The sequence below is a fragment of the Dama dama genome, chromosome 2 (genome assembly GCF_033118175.1).
Source record: "Dama dama isolate Ldn47 chromosome 2, ASM3311817v1, whole genome shotgun sequence".
Lineage (NCBI taxonomy): Eukaryota > Metazoa > Chordata > Mammalia > Artiodactyla > Cervidae > Dama > Dama dama.
Window position 1 is genome coordinate 48,233,532 of NC_083682.1, and position 18,277 is coordinate 48,251,808.

The 18,277-nt window shown below is 42.0% G+C and overlaps 1 long non-coding RNA gene across 1 annotated transcript in view; it reads right to left on the reverse strand.

Annotated features, from left to right (window-relative positions):
• LOC133040651 (uncharacterized) overlaps positions 1 to 18,277 on the reverse strand; it is an 83,189-nt gene that overhangs the window by 30,984 nt on the left and 33,928 nt on the right. Inside the window, exon 3 of the long non-coding RNA XR_009689021.1 lies at positions 5,896 to 5,973. This is a non-coding gene — a long non-coding RNA (uncharacterized LOC133040651). The remainder of the gene's footprint in view (positions 1 to 5,895; positions 5,974 to 18,277) is intronic.

Genomic DNA, 18,277 nt, shown 5'->3' on the forward strand with positions numbered 1-18,277 from the left:
TTTCAAAAAATTGCAGGGAAAGGAACTTCCAAACTCATTCTATGAGGCCACATCACCCTGATACCAAAACCATACAGAAACAACACAAAAAAAGAAAATTACAGGCCAATATCACTGATGAACATAGATGCAAAAATCCTCAAGAAAATTTTAGCAAACAGAATTCAGCAACACATCAAAAAGCTGATACACCGTGATCAAGTTGGGTTTATTCCAGGCATGCAAGGATTCTTCAATATACGGAAATCAATCAATTTGATATACCATATTAACAAACTGAAAGATAAAAACCATATGATCATCTCAATAGATGCAAAAAAGCCTCTGACAAAATTCAGCACCCATTTATGATTAAAACTCTTCAAAAAATGGGCATAGAAGGAACCTACCTCAACATAGTAAAGGTCATATATAATAAGCCTACAGCAAAGATTATTCTCAATGGTGAAAAACTGAAAGCATTCCCCCTAAGATCAGGAACAAGACAAGGGTGTCCACTTTCACCACTATTATTCAACATAGTTCTGGAATTCCTAGCTAAAGCAATCAGAGAAGAAAAAGATATAAAAGAAATCCAGATCAGAAAAGAACTAAAGCTCTCACTGTTTGCAGATGACATGATACTGTACATAGAAAACCCTAAAGATACTATCAGAAAATTACTAGAACTAATCAGTGAATTTAGCAAAGTTGCAGGATACAAAATCAATACACAGAAATCACTTGCATTTCTGTATACTAACAATGAAAAATCAGAAAGAGAAATTAAGTAATCAATCCCATTCACCACTGCAACAAAAAAAATTAAATATCTAGGAATAAACTTACCTAAGGAGACAAAAGAACTGTACCCAAAAAATTATAAGATACTAATGAAAGAAATCAAAGATGACATAAACAAATGGAGAGATATTCCATGTTCCTGGGTAGGAAGAAACAATATTGTGAAAATGATTATACTACCAAATGCAATCTACAGATTCAATGTGATCCCTATGAAATTACCATTGGCATTTTTCACAGAATTAGAACAAACAATTTCACAGTTCATATGGAAACACAAAAGACCCTGAATAGCCAAAGCCATCTTGAGAAAGAAGAATGGAGTTGGAGGAATCAACCTTCCTGACTTCAGATTATACTACAAAGCTACAGTCATCAAGACAGTATAGTACTGGCACAAAAACAGAAATACAGACCAACGGAGCAAGATAGAAAGCTCAGAAATAAACCCATGCACCTCTGGGTACCTTATTTTTGACAAAGGAGGCAAGAATATACAATGGGTCAAAGATAGCCTCTTCAAGAAATGGTGCTGGGAAAATTGGACAGCTACATGTAAAAGAATGAAATTAGAACACTTCCTAACATCATACACAAAGATAAACTCAAAATGGATTAAAGATCTAAATGTAAGACCAGAAACTATAAAACTCTTAGAGGAAAACATAGGCAGAACACTTGATGAGATAAATCAAAGCAAGATCCTCTATGACCCACCTCCTAGAGTAACAGAAATAAAAACAAAAGTAAACAAGTGGGAACTGATTAAACCTAAAAGCTTTTGCACAGCAAAGGACACTATAGGCAAGGGGAAAAGACAACCCTCAGAATGGGAGAAAATAATAGCAAATGAAGCAACTGACAAAGGATTAATTTTCAAAATACACAAGCAGCTCATACTCCTCCATACCAGAAAAACAAACAACCCAATCAAAAAATGGGTAAAAAACCTAAACAGACATTTCTTCAAAGATGACATACAGATGACTAACAAACACATGAAAAGATGCTCAATATCACTCATTATTAGAGAAATGCAAATCAAAACTACAATGAGATATCACCTCACACCACACAAAAAACGTACGTCTAGTCAAAGCTATGATTTTTCCAGTAGTCATGTATGGATATGAGAGCTGGACTATAAAGAAAGCTGAGCACCAAAGAATTGATGCTTTTGAACTGTGATGTTGGAGAAGACTCCTGAGAGTCCCTTGGACTGCAAGGCAATCAAACCAGTCAATCGTAAAGGAAATCAGAACTGCATATTCATTGGAAGGACTGATCCTGAAGCTGAAACTCCAATACTTTGGCCACCTGATGCATAGAACTAACTCATTTGAAAAGACCCTGATGCTGGGTCTTTTCCCAGCATTGATTGAAGTCAGAAGGTAAAGGGGAAGACTGGGGATGAGATGGTTGGATGGCATCACCGACACGATGGACATGAGTTTGAGTAAATTCCGAGGGTTGGTGATGGACAAGGAGGCCTGGCGTGCTGCAGTCCATGGGGTGACAAAGAGTCAGACACGACTGAGCGACTGAACTGAACTGATCACCTGACACTGGTCAGAATGGCCTTCATCAAAAAGTCTACAGACAACAAATGCTGGAGAGGGTGTGGAGGAAAGGGAATGCTATTGCACTGTTGGTGGGACTGTAAATTGATACAGCCACTATGGAAGACAGTATGGAGATTCCTTAAAAAAACTAGGAATAACACCACCATATGACCCAGCAATACCACTCCTGGCCATATACCCTGAGGAAACCAAAACTGAAAAAGAAACATGGATCCTATTGTTCATTGCAGCACTGTTTACAATAGCTAGAACATGGAAGCAACCTAGATGTCCATCGACAGATGAATGGATAAAGAAGTGTGGTACACATACACAATGGAACATTACTCAGCCATAAAAAGGAATGCATTTGAGTCTGTTCTGGTGAGGTGGATGAACCTAGAACTGATTATACAGAGTGAAATGAGTCAGAAAGAAAAGAAAGAAATATCGTATTGTAACGCATAAATATGGAATCTAGAAAAATGGTACTGAAGAATTTATTTGCAGGGTAGGAAAGGAGAATAGAATTATGGACATGGGGAGAGGGGAGGAGAGGGTGAGATGTATGGAAAGAGTAACATGGAAACTTACATTACCATATGTAAAATAGATAGCCAACGGGAATTTGCTGTGTATCTCAGGAAACTCAAACAGGGCCTCTGTATCAACCTAGAGGGGTGGGATGGGAAGGGAGATGGGAGGGAGGTTCAAAAGGGAGGGGATATATGTATACCTATGGCTGATTCATGTTGAGGTTTGACAGAAAACAGCAAAATTCTGTAAAGCAATTATTCTTCAATTAAAAAATAAACAAAAATTTTAAAAAAAAGATACAAAAAGAGCCATGAAGCATAGAGGATGGAGTAATGGAAGCCTGGGGTGGATCTCACAAATGATCATTCCCGCCCTTCTCTCTGGGTGCTCATATGTCCATCTCTGTGCCAGCTCAAGGTGGGATGCACCTCACGGGGAGCTCATGTGGCCAAACTCAGCCAGGACATGTGCAAGCTGCTTCTAAGATGACCTTAAGTAAAGCAGACACCAGCTTTGGGGCTAAGAAAACAGTTCTGTTAACAATTAAATGCAATTTGCATCATAGCGCAATGAGAAGTAAAGCGTGTGTGTGTGCTAAGTCACTTCAGTCATGTCCAACTCTTTGTGACCTTATGAACTGTAGCCCGCCAGGTTCTTCTGTCCATGGGATTCTCCAAGCAAGAATACTGGAGTGGGTTGCCATGCCCTCTTCCAGGGGATTTTCCTGACACAGGGATCAAACCCAGGTCTCTCATATTGCAGGCAAACTCTTCACCATCTGACCCTCCAGGGAAGCCCGAAATGAAGTATACAGCCTGGTATTTTTTTCAACTACAATTATTGTAACAGGTGTGCTGATTTCCTGACACTGATGTTTTCAAGGAATCCAGGCAGAAGGGTCTCAGTATCTCGCCCTGTGTCCTGACAGTTACATTGCTGGGGGTACTGCCCTGTTTGGGGGATCCCAAATAGAACCTCCCCAGGGAAACGTCAATCTAGGTGGTACAGACGCAGAAGAAGGTCTCACAAGAAAAAGCCCAGAGTAGATGGCCTGTTTTTGGGAGACAATGACTCTGAATTTGGCCTGTCTTAAGGAAACAATGACTCTGAGCTTGCATCCTGCTCTGAAGTTAATATGTCTTCTTCGGGACCAGCACCTGGTTTCCTATCAGGATGGATCTATTCTTCCAGTTTTGCCACCAAGGGACACATCAAAATGCCATTCGACATTCTGCTTTCCAATTAAAAGTTGAACCATTTCTTTAAAAAAAAAAAACACACATTTAACTAAATAATCGCACACGGCAATAAAGCACTGTGCTCTCCCGCCTTGATGCACAGCCCCATTTGCAGTTATTTAGAGTGGAGGCAGGAAGATTGTTACAGACAGCCAGATTAAGCTGCCCCAATCCCTGTTAGCGTCTTTCTGTGCTCCGAGAGTAAGACAGTGCAGTATTCACGTAAACTAACTCAATATCCTGAGTTTAAATAAGCCCAAACAAAAAATAAAACTCACAAGACTGGAAGCTCTCGGGAAGAAGAGATCTACTTTTTTAAGAAAGTGGCCTGGCTAGGGGTAGAGGAAACACCAGACACATCTCTGGTCAACAGGTCAAGGCTCCCACCCGAGAGGACACTGGAGTGAGTGAAAAGGGCCCCCAGCTTTGTGACAGAAGCGGCTTCCAAGGAGAACGAGCAAGATGGTGCCAGGGAGAGAAAAACCAGACGCTGTTCACACTGGCAATGGGCCTCACATGGAATATCTAGTACTCTGAGTTTCCAGGAATGGGAAGTTACTATTTGCCCCTGCCTATTTCCTAGGATTGGTGGGAGAAGGAACTCTGGTGGTGAGTATAGAAGCACTTTCTGAAAGGGGAAGAACTCATCAAATGTAGCAGAAAACTGCTGGTTACTGGCAGGTGACTGGAATGAGTCCTCTTAAGAGGATGGTGACCAACAAAACAGATAAAATAAGTAAGGAACATATTTGGGATATTCAACAGGTTCAGTAAAAGCAGGTGAGAAAAGGAACCTACTGACAATAATTTAAAGCAAAAAAAAAAAAGGTTTGGAGCAGGGAGGTGGGCTCAGATGCAACTCTTTGTTGATTGAGGCAGTCTGGAGGATCATATGGATGAATAAATGGGTGGGTGGGTGGAGGAGGGGTCTGCCATCCAGCAGACAAGAGGGCCACAGACAGAGCATGACCAAACCCCACCTCCTGCAATCCCATTCACCACCCACAGAGAGGCGGAGTGGGGTGGGGAGCCATGCTTCCAAGGTCACTGGTTCCCAGACCTGCCTGTCATCTCCCTTCCCCTCAAGCTTCTGGATCACAGCTCTTAATGTGGAACCAAACTGCCCATGAAAAATAAAAACTAGATGTGAAAGCTTTGCTTCATTTCCCCAACAGCCAAAACACAAAAAGCAACTAGAGATTAAAAATCTCTGATGAGTGCTCAAAGAATAAAATCAATTTGAGAAGGATTTGTAGTATAGGCCCTATAAGGGTGGAACGGTGGAGGTACATAGTGAATCTACACATGAGGTGACCACTGCTCATTGGATAAATGTTCATGGAGGCAGCTTCTATGTCTGAGGCACAGTTCAGATACATCGTAAGGAAGTGACTAGGGGAAACACGCAAACAGGTAACTATAATTAGCATGGAAGTGCTACGACGGGGTGAGGGTCACAGAAAGCAGCCCCCACATTCCACACAGCTGCGGGAGGACAGAGAGGAGGGCCACAGAGTGCCCCCCGGGATACAGGTCAGTAAGGAGAACGCGGTACAGTGGGGGTTCAAAGGCAGGAGAAACCACACCAGCCAGAGGGGAAAGCCCTCGTTTCCGAGGCGGGAGCCACTGGTGAAGGCAAACTAGGGCGTGGCCAGGCAGAGGAAGGTAAAATATTACACATAGGGCTGGGTATGTCTAAGAAGCAACAGGGACCCTCCAAACATGGGTTTCCCTCTTAAGAGGACTTTAGCAGACACAAATTTGCTTCTATTTACCTTTTCTTCAACTTCCAAGAACTGCTGCTTCAGTAGTTTCAGCAAACTGACTTCCCGGAAAGGTGCCTTGGATTATTCCTGTTGAGAAATCAGAAGAGGTGTCATAGGTTTGGTGGGATTGCTTTCTGCAGACCTCCTGTGACTCCTCCACCAAGTCCCTGCTGAGAGGGCGGTCAGGTGGCTTCCCTCCCCCCGCTGCTCCTCACCAGCCCTCACCCGGCCCGCCCCTCCCTCCAGCACACCAGGCAGGATCCCAGGCCCCAGCCGGAGGAGCTGCCTCCCCAGCCCCCAGCACGGTGGTCAGGCTGTTCCCTGCATGCCTGAGGTTCCTGCAACAGACCCTCTGCTGATTTAAGCTGGAAGGAGAGCATTTCTTTTCCTTGCAACCAAAAGTTACTTATTTAAAACGATGAGATCCAGTGTTGGGACTAAAAAAAAACACAAGTAGAGGGTGATGAAATAAAGACTTCTGAAACAAAGCCTCAGGAAAAATAAAAGATGAGAGACAGTGACCTGGGCCTCTCAACTACTGTCCCATAATATCTAAGAGGAGAGGAAGACAGAGAGGTGTGAAACCCAGAGAGGAGACCCAGCAAATAAGTCATAAAATCTCGGCGGTATTCAACACTAAGACGGAGACCCAGACACTGGGGAAAGAGGGCTCCTAATATGGGTATTACCCATAACAAAACAAAAAAGAATTTCAATAAAAATATAAAGGTGAGAGACTCTGAAAGTGTCTACAGCACATGAGGAATAATTGAGTAACCACACAATGCCTAACAATACTACAATGAGACGTGAAATAATTTAAAGACAAGTTTTGATGTACTGTGCTGTCCTGTTTTGGTCTTAATAAATATTTTATTTACTCATGGTTGGTGGGTCAACAATTAGTGCTGGGCTCAGTGGGGTGGTTTTTCTTCTGGTCTTGCCTTGTTTACCCATGTGGCTACAGGCATCTGTGGCTCAGCTGAGCCAGATGGTAGACCAGCTAACTCAGTTTACATACTAGTGACTGGTACTAGTCATTCATGCTGTCTTTAGAGTCTGTTTTAGTAAATGCAAACATTTTTCTCCCCTAAGATCTTGAAAGATTTATGCCGACCATCCCCTTGACCTAATTTTCCAATGGTTTCTCAGTGGGTCAACCATGAAATCACCTACTGTAGGGCTAGGGAGTAAGATTTCCATGAAGTTTAAAGATAAGGGCTATGAAAGGGAGGGCTGGGAGGCAGGACTAGAAAGTAGATGGTTTTTCAGGGGGTCTGAATGCCAAGTTAAATTGCATGCATGCTCACTCAGTCATGTCTGACTCTTTGCATCCCCATGAACTGTAACCCACCAAGCTCATCTGTCCATGGGATTTCCCAGGCAAGAACACTGGAGTGGGTTGCCAATTCTTACTCCAGGGGATCTGCCTGACCCAAGGATTGAACCAGCATCTCCTGCAGTGGCAGGCACATTCTTTACCACAGTACCACTTGGGAAGCCCCAAGTTAAGTTGGATGGACTTTATTCAAGCAGCTTAAGAGTCAAGATGACTGTAGGCTGATCCCATATTGTCTGAGAGATTATTACCACTCTGAAAATGTAGAATGTTAAAATTGGGCTACGGAGGGAAAATATGACCCAAAGCACAAAGACGAAAGCAGTCAGCTGGAAATTAAGTCGACAGTAGCCATGATCTTTACCCTTGACGGGGTACTTTGCCTGCTGTTGTTGGCTCATTAGCTGCAGCAAGGGCTTCATGAGCATCTCCCGGCTTTGGGCCTTCTAGGCAGCTTGGTGCTCCAGGGGTTCACTGGAGCATCAGCATTCACCCTGTGGGGTACAGAACAGCGACAGGGACACCAGCTGGCCTGCAAAGCAGGCTGAAGGGCAGCGATCCTGTCTGCTCACCCCAGACCTGGCCCGCAGGAGGCCAGCATCCATCCCCATCTGTCCATTCCAAGCGGCAGAGGCACCTGCTCTAATCTCAGCCCTACCTTCTCCTCTCTAGGCTTGTTTCCTTATCCACACAACCGGGGAGGGAGACAGGACTCATGACCCTCAGAGGGCAGTCTGCAGACCAGACCTCTCTGCTGCTGGTTCACAACAAGCCAAGTACAGAAATTAAGAGCAGTTCAAAAGCTTTTAGTGCTTATGACACTGCTACACAGCCAAGCACATGATCAGGGAGACTGTCTTGCTGAACAGAGCACAGACTTTTGTATGAGTTTCCTGCAAATGCCATTAAAAAAAATCACCACAAACTGAGCAGCATAGCACAACAGAAATTTATCCTCTCACAGTTCTGGGGGCCAGAAGCTGAAATCAAGGTGTTGGCGAGGCCACATGCCCTCTAGACTCTAGGGGAGAGCCCGTTCTTGGCCTCTTTCAGCTGCTGGTGACTGCTGGCATTCCTCGGCTTGTGGCCGCACCAGTCTTTCCTTTCAGTGCCTTCTCATGTGTACACGTGTGTGTGTGTGTGTGTGTGTGTGTGTGTGTGTGTCTGTGTGCGTGTGTGTAAAATCACTCTCTTCCTTTCTAAGGACACTTGTGGTCACATTTAGGACCCACCTAGATATAACCCAATATTCCTAGGTGTTGCAGTGGTAAAGAATCCATCTGCCAAAGCAGGAGACACAAGAGACACAGGTTTAATTCCTAGGTCGGGAAGATCCTCTAGAAAAGGAAATGGCAACCCACTCCAGTACTCTTGCCTGGAAAATTCCACTGACAGAGAAGCCTGGTGGGCTACAGTTCATGGGGTCACAAAGAATCAGACATGACTGAGCACACAGTCACACACCTAGATAACCCAAGATGTGTGTGTGTGTATTAGTTGCTCAGTCATGTCTAACTCTGCAACCCCATGAACTGCAGTCTACCAGCCTCCTCCGTCCATGGAATTCTCCAGGCAACAATACTGGAGTGGGTTGCCATTCCCTTCTCCAGGGGATCTTCCCGACCCAGGGATCAAACCTGGGTCTCCTGCACTGACAGGCAGATTCTTTACCATCTGAGCCACCAGGAAAGCCTCAACCCAAGATGACCTCATCTCCAATCCTTATCTGAATTACATCTACAAAGATTTTTTTTCCAAATAAGGTCAGATTACCCAGACACATCTTTGGGGCCACCATACAGCCCAGCCACCTCAATTGGTTCAGATACTCTGGAATTCGTGTGCGACCAGTTGTTACATGGTGTGCAAGGTACACTCATACTAGTTCACAACTGGAAGAGAAAACCACTGCCCTGACTTTTGCTCTGCTGGGACCCTGGCTCCTCCGCTACAGCCCAGGAGCCCGGGTGAGATCAGCCTGGAACCACCAGGAAAGGAAAGGAGGCTGACAGGAGGTCGGGGCATGGGGGCAGGCCCCCTCACCAGCAGGCAGTGCAGGGCCACTCCTCTCTACCCCCCTCCTGCCCTCAAACGGCTTTAGCTGTGAAGGGATTAAATTCATCATCTGTTGCTACTGCTGTTGTCCTAGGGTGCCTCCCTCATCCCATCCATGCTCAGAATTTTCAGTGTCCGAGTTTGAGAACAGAAACAAAACTGTTTGATTAGAATCCTTGTGTCCATAGCACTGTCCTACTAGTAACATTTGCTCCCCAGCAACATCCTGCCCTATAACTTTAAAAACACTCAGATCCAGGCTTCATAACAGGATGGAAGAGGCACCTGGAAATCTGACAAAGCAAGGATTTCATTTCTCATTAGAAGCTTGCTTGCCTTGCAGGAGCATTCCTTGTCAAAGAAACTACAGTTCTGAGTCCTTTTCCATGTCACATTTCAGCCTTAAAGGGCAGACCATGTCAAAACACGTGAGGATATTTAAATAACAACACTCAATCCAGGTATGGCCATAGCAAAGTGGCTACTCTCATCATTCAACTAGGAGTATGAGAGGCAAAATCTTTCTGGAAGTAATTTGGCAAATTCTTATTAAATGGTTTAAAACTGTATACACCCTCTGATATTATAAAACCATTTTCAGAACTCTAGCCTAGGAAATGAATCTGAAATGGGGACAAAACTTAATGCTCAAGGGTATCCACAGCAATGTTTTACATGAGATTAAAAAAACTGGAAATAAAGTTAATAGTCAATGAAAGAAAATGACTAGACAAATTATGATAGATTTGTCAATAAAGTCTTATGCCATGAAAAGGACATTTTGCAAAGAATTTCTAATAAAAATACCAACTACAATAGCAACAGCTAATCCTTATATGGGTCAAACACTGTCCCAAGTTTATCAGGTGCTTTACAAACATTAACCCTCTTAATCCTCAGCTTGCTAATGTTATTATTCCTGGTTTACAGATCAGAAAATGGAGGCACCAATAGTTAAGACACTTGCTCAAGATCACCCTGCTAGTAAGAGACCACACCCACCCAGTCTGGCTCAAAAGTCTATGGTCTTGAATCCTCTGACAGTCTGAATAATGGTCCCCAAAGGTAACAGGTCCTAACTCTGGAACCTGTAAATGCTACCTTGGGTAGATATGGCACCTCTGCCGGTGAAGAATCTTAAGATAGAGAGACATCCTTGATCATCAGGTGGGCCCTAGATGCCCTCCCAAATGCTCTCACAAGAGAGGCAGAGGGAGATTTCACACACACACTCACACACACAGACACAGACACACACATAGACACACACAGACACACACACTCACAAACACAGACACAGACACACACAGAGACACACACACATAGACACACACAGACACACACACTCACACAGACACACACACTGAGACACATACACACACAGACACACACAAACACAGACACACAGGAAAGGCAGATGCAAACAGAGGCAGGCGTTAGAGAGACGGGGCCACCCGCCAGGATCGCCCACAGGCACCAGAAACCAAGGGTCGAGGGGTGCACTCCCCACCACGAGCCTCCAGGGGGTGCACCCTCCCCAGGCCCGGCTCAGACTTCTCGCCTCCAGAACTGAGGGAATCCATTTCCATGGTCTTAAGACATCCAGTTTGTGGAAATCTGCAGCCAGAGGAAACTAATATAAGTTCCCATGCTGTAGTGCTCTCAACGCAAGATAAAATATGCTAAATGGGAAAAGGAGAAATCAAAATTTATACACAATGATCTTAATTATGCACATAAAATGCATACAAATACAACAAAACATTTTGTAGTGATTATCTTTGAATACTAGAAATTATGGGTAATTTTCAGAATTATGCCTTTTGATATTTTTCCAAATTTCTACAATTAATGTGATTCTTTTACAAAGAAATGGAAAAAAAAAACATTTTTTTAATTAGCAACTCATGATACTTCTGCAACTCTAACTCAATCACAAAAATGAAAAATCAAGAAAACTCCCTGAGGATTTTCCTAATTCGGTCTCAGAGCAACACCTAAAGAAACCAACCACCTGGGTGCATTTCATCTCCTAAAAGACTTTAGCCAAACTTCAGCCTCTCTAAAACCTACCAGTTTTCAGAGTCTGGCAGGACCATGATGTGGCTGAAGAAGTTTCAGGCTTAGAAAGAAGAGGATAGTCTGAGCGGGTGCATGTTTTCCTATCTACCCATCCACACGAGGTGGTGGGGAGAGGGGAGCACTGGGAGAAGTCTGCACGTTCCCAGAGCCCATCCAGCCCAAACTGGCATGGGCCACATGCCAAGAACCAAAAGGACTGGTTACTAAAAATGGAATGTTTGCCTTCTCTGTGGGTGACTTCACAGAGCGAAACATCACACTAAACATGGGCTTAATCTTAACTGAAGTCCGGACTCTGAGCCCATTCTGTTGCAAAACCCTCCTGCTATCATCTGTCCAGGAAGTCAGAGGACCAAAGGCCAATTTCAATGTATCAACATCATATCCTTTGATCAAATACTTTCATATCAAGAGTGTATTAACATCTTCTCCCAATGTATGGACAGAACTGGATCAGTGCAGAAAAGAGGGCGTGCTTCACATTTTGTTTTGCATGGCAGAGAAGGTTGAAGAGTCACTGGTTCCCTACAACACAGGCCAGGTCAGAGCCAAGGGTGTGAAACGCAGGTACAGGGCTTTAATCAGCCCACCCTGTATAGCAGAGCAAGCTCAGGCACTGGGTTGATGGGGTCACAGTGTGCTTTATCCTTTAGTCTCTGAGCAAATGTATTCACTCACTGTTCAGCCAATCGACATACACAAACCTACTACCTGCCAGGCTCTAAGAGGAAGTTGGCTCACATGTCTAAAGGCCCAGTCTCCAACATGCCATCCCCTCTGATGACATGGTCAGGTGAGGTCCCATCATTACTGAGCCTCTCCATCATCCTTCTGGATCCCAAGAATGCCAGCAGCAGCAGAATGCAGACAGGGACGCCTGAACAGGCCCGGGGGAGGTTTAGGAAGGAGAAAAACAAAACGAAACGCTGTAGCGCTATGGACCATCCACCCTCTGTTCCACATATATGCTGTGTGCTGTATATGCTATATATGCTGTCTGCAAGAGACCCACCTCAAAACAAGGGACACATACAGACTGAAAGTGAAGGGATGGAAAAAAATATTTCACGCAAACGGAGACCAAAGGAAAGCAGGAGTCGCAATACTCATATCAGATAAAATAGACTTTCAAAAAAAGGCTGTGAAAAGAGACAAAGAAGGACACTACATAATGATCAAAGGATCAATCCAAGAAGAAGATATAACAATTATAAATATATCTGCACCCAACATAGGAGCAGTGCAATATGTAAGGCCAATGCTAACAAGAATGAAAGGGGAAATTAACAATAACACAAAAATAGTGGGAGACTTTAATACCCCACTCACACCTATGGATAGATCAACTAAACAGAAAATTAACAAGGAAATACAAACTTTAAATGACACAATGGACCAGCTAGACCTAATTGATATCTATAGGACATTTCACCCCAAAACAATCAATTTCACCTTTTTCTCAAGTGCACACAGAACCTTCTCCAGAATAGATCACATCCTGGGCCATAAATCTAGCCTTGGTAAACTCAAAAAAACTGAACTCAGTCCAGTCATCTTTTCTGACCACAAGGTAGTAAGATTAGATCTCAATTACAGGGAAAAAATTGTTAAAAATTCAAACATATGGAGGCTAAATAACACGCTTCTGAATAACCAATAAATCATAGAAGAAATTTAAAAAGAAATAAAAATATGCATAGAAACGAATGAAAATGAAAACACAACAACCCAAAACCTATGGGACACTGTAAAAGCAGTGCTAAGGGGAAGGTTCATAGCAATACAGGCTTACCTCAAGAAACAAGAAAAAAGTCAAATAAATAACCTAACTCTACACCTAAAGCAACTAGAGAAGGAAGAAATGAAGAACCCCAGGGTTAGTAGAAGGAAAGAAATCTTAAAAATTAGGGCAGAAATAAATGCAAAAGAAACCTAAGAGACCATAGCAAAAATCAACAAAGCTAAAAGCTGGTTTTTTGAAAAGGTAAATAAAATTGACAAACCATTAGCCAGACTCATCAAGAAACAAAGGGAGAAGAACCAAATTAACAAAATTACAAATGAAAATGGAGAGATCACAACAGACAACACTGAAATACAAAGGATCATAAGAGACTACCACCAGCAGCTATATGCCAATAAAATGGACAACTTGGAAGAAATGGACAAATTCTTAGAAAAGTATAACTTTCCAAAACTGAAGCAGGAAGAAATAGAAGATCTTAACAGACCCATCACAAGCACGGAAATCGAAACTGTAATCAGAAATCTTCCAGCAAACAAAAGCCCAGGACCAGATGGCTTCACAGCTGAATTCTACCAAAGATTTAGAGAAGAGCTAACACCTATCTTACTCAAACTCTTCCAGAAAATTGCAGAAGAAGGTAAACTTCCAAACTCATTCTATGAGGCCACCATCACCCTAATACCAAAACCAGACAAAGATGTCACAAAAAAAGAAAACTACAGGCCAATATCACTGATGAACATAGATGCAAAAATTCTTAACAAAATTCTAGCAAACAGAATCCAACAACATACTAAAAAGATCATACATCATGACCAAGTGGGCTTTATCCCAGGAATGCAAGGATTCTTTAATATCCACAAATCAATCAATGTAATACACCACATTAACAAATTGAAAGATAAAAACCATATGATTATCTCAATAGATGCAGAAAAAGCCTTTGACAAAATTCAACATCCATTTACAATAAAAACTCTCCAGAAAGCTGGAATAGAAGGAACATACCTCAACATAATAAAAGCTATATATGACAAACCCACAGCAAGCATTACCCTCAATGGTGAAAAATTGAAAGCATTTCCCCTGAAATCAGGAACAAGACAAGGGTGCTGACTCTCACCACTACTATTCAACATAGTTTTGGAAGTGTTGGCCACAGCAATCAGAGGAGAAAAAGAAATAAAAGAAATCAAGAAAGGAAAAGAAGAAGTAAAACTCTCACTGTTTGCAGACAACATGATCCTCTACATAGAAAACCCTAAAGACTCTACCAGAAAATTAGTAGAGCTAATCAATGAATATAGTAAAGTTGCAGGATATAAAATTAACACACAGAAATCCCTTGCATTCCTATACACGAACAATGAGAAAATAAAGAAATTAAGGAAACAATACCATTCACCATTGCAACAAAAAGAATAAAATACTTAGGAGTATATCTACCTAAAGAAACAAAAGACCTATATATAAAAAACTATAAAACACTGATGAAAGAAATCAAAGAGGACACAAACAGATGGAGAAATATACCATGTTCATGGATTGGAAGAAACAATATTGTGAAAATGAGTATACTACCCAAAGCAATCAATACATTCAATGCAATCCCTATCAAGCTACCAACGGTATTTTTCACAGAACTAGAACAAATAATTTCACAATTTGTATGGAAATACAAAAAAACTCAAACAGCCAAAGCAATCTTGAGAAAGAAGAATGGAACTGGAGGAATCAACCTGCCTGACTTCAGGCTCTACTACAAAGCCACAGTCATCAAGACAGTATGGGACTGGCACAAAGACAGAAATACAGATCAATGGAACAGAATAGAAAGCCCAGAGATAAATCCACATACCTATAGACACCTGATCTTTGACAAAGGAGGCAAGGATATACGATGGAAAAAAGACAACCTCTTTAACAAGTGGTGCTGGGAAAACTGGTCAACCACTTGTAAAAGAATGAAACTAGAACACTTTCTAACACCATACACAAAAATAAACTCAAAATGGATTAAAGATCTAAATGTAAGACCAGAAACAACAAAACTCCTAGAGGAGAACATAAGCAAAACACTCTCTGACATAAATCACAGCAAGATTCTCTATGACCCACCTCCCAGAATATTGGAAATAAAAGCAAAAATAAACAAATGGGACCAAATGAAACTTAAAAGCCCTTGCACAACAAAGGAAACTATAAACAAGGTGAAAAGACAGCCTTCAGAATGGGAGAAAATAATAGCAAATGAAGAAACAGACAAAGGATTAATCTCAAAAATATATAAGCAACTCCTGAAGCTCAATTCCAGAAAAATAAATGACCCAATCAAAAAATGGGCCAAAGAACTAAACAGACATTTCTCCAAAGAAGACATACAGATGGCTAACAAACACATGAAAAGATGCTCAACATCACTCCTTATCAGAGAAATGCAAAACAAAACCAAAATGAGGTACCATTACATGCCAGTCAGGATGGCTGCTATCCAAAAGTCTACAAGCAATAAATGCTGGAGAGGGTGTGGAGAAAAGGGAACCCTCTTACACTGTTGGTAGGAATGCAAACTAGTACAGCCGCTATGGAAAACAGTGTGGAGATTTCTTAAAAAACTGGAAATAGAACTGCCATATGACCCAGCAATCCTACTCCTGGGCATGCATACCAAGGAAACCAGATCTGAAAGAGACACGTGCACCCCAATGTTCATTGCAGCACTGTTTACAATTGCCAGGACATGGAAGCAACCTAGATGCCCATCAGCAGATGAATGGATAAGAAAGCTATGGTACATATACACAATGGAATATTACTCAGCCATTAAAAAGAATACATTTAAATCAGTTCTAATGAGATGGATGAAACTGTAGCCCATTATACAGAGTGAAGTAAGCCAGAAAGATAAAGACCAATACAGTATACTAATGCATATATATGGTATTTTAAAAGATGGCAATAATAACCCTATATGCAAGACAGAAAAAGAGATACAGATGTATAGAACAGACTTTTGGACTCTGTGGGAGAAGGTGAGGGTGCGATGATCTGAGAGAATAGCACTGAAACAAGTATATTATCAAGTGTGAAACAGATCACCAGCCCAGGTTGGATGCATGAGACAAGTGCTCAGGGCTGGTGCACTGGGAAGACCCAGAGGGGTGGGATGGGGAGGGAGGTGGGAGGCGGGGATCAGGGTGGGGAACACATGTAAATCCATGGCTGATTAATGTCAATGTATGGCAAAAACCATTACAATATTGTAAAGTAATTAGCCTCCAACTAATAAAAATAAATGAAAAAATAATAATAAAATAAAAAATAAAAAAAAGAAATTTCCAAAATGTCCCAAAAATCAAAACAAATGTGCCACACACTGGCAGCTGTTTACATAGCATTTACATTATGTTTATGACTATTTGGGCTTCCCTGATGGCTTAGATGGTAAAGAATCCTCCTGCAGTGCAGGAGACCTGTGTTCGATCCCTGGCTTGGAAAGATCCCCTGGAGAAGGGCATAGCAACCCACTCCAGTACTCTTGCCTGGAAAATTCCATGGACAGAAGAGCCTGGCGGGCCACAGTCCATGGGGTCGCAAAGAGTTGGACATGACTGAGCAACCAAGCACACATATGACTATTTACACAGGATCTGCAGATGATTTAGAGTATACGGGAAGATACTATACATAATCTATAGATTTAAAGTATATGGGAAGACGTGCACAGGTTTTATGCAAATAGTAAATCATTTCATGCAAGAAACTTGAGCATCTTAGGATTCTGGTATCTGCAGGAGTCCTGGGACCAATCTCCCAGGGGTACCAAGAGATAATTGTACCTTCCAACATACCATCAACATAACACTTGTAATTTGCAGGGATCAGTTGATGATAGTTGAATCTCCCACTTGACCATCTACTCCATACAAGTAGTGTATTAATATTTTCTCAAAGTAATTTTTCTTTTTGCTAGCCATTGAATGCCTAAATCTACCAGTGTCTAGCCTTAAGAAGTACTAATTAAATACAAGGTATAAATTAATGCATGAATAAACACACATAATCAATTTACTAATCTGTAAAAACTGGAAAAGGCAGTTTATACAATTATTTCCTAAAGAAAATTCCAAGGAACCTAATCCTGTGAGACATGCCAAGAAAAGAAGGTCATGTGTTATTCAACTGGTGAGAAATAGTACGTTTTGTAGCCTCTTATCCCGCTTAAAAATTCACAGTGCACATCAGACAATGAAGAATACAGGAAAGCCTTCAATTAAACACTTTGTGAAATTCCCAAATCAACTTAACCACAGACGCCCTTTCATGCTTAACACTTGCTGATATAAGAGAACCAACACTCTAAGAAAACCCTGGGAAAATACTAACCCAATTCTTTGTTTGTTCAAAACACATTTATTAAACCCTGGAAACAATAATAATATAAGGGTGATGAAGACAGGCAACATTAAACAAGTTAATATTTAATAGGCATGGTACTCGGTGCTCTCACCGCCTAAGATAAATGTGAAACCTGGCTCACGGTCTACTGTCTACTGGAAGAGACCCATGAACACGTGATGAGGAGAACCAGTATTAACTGAAGTGACAGAGACATGCACATATATGCACATATAGCTACATACATGTATATATGTATGAGTGTGCGTATTTGCACACACACATAGGAAGGGAGAGGGTTTTCCAGACAGATGAGAAGCAAGAGAGTCCAATTTGTGCAGAGGTTTTATGCACACATTGTTCTTATCCAGTGGTTTCCAAAATATGGTCCAAGACCCTCTCTGGGGGTGCTGCCAGGTCAAAACTATCTTCAGTTGTGTGACATTTGCACTGATGGTGCAAAAACAATGGTGGGGAAAATGGCTGGAGCCTTAGCCAGTAATAAGGCAGTGGCATCTGACTGTGATGGCCGTCACTGTAATCTCCACCACCACACTCTCACAGTTTAAAAAAGAAAAAAAGGTCAATTTCATCTAAGAATATACTAATGGAAGCAGTAAAAGTTATTAATTCCATTAAATATTAACCTTGAGTACACATCTTTTTACTATCCCGTGACAGAATGAGAAGCACACACACAGCACTTCTGCTACAAGCCCAAGCGTGGTGGTTCTTGGCAGGAAAAGGCACTCATACAACCGAGCGGCAAG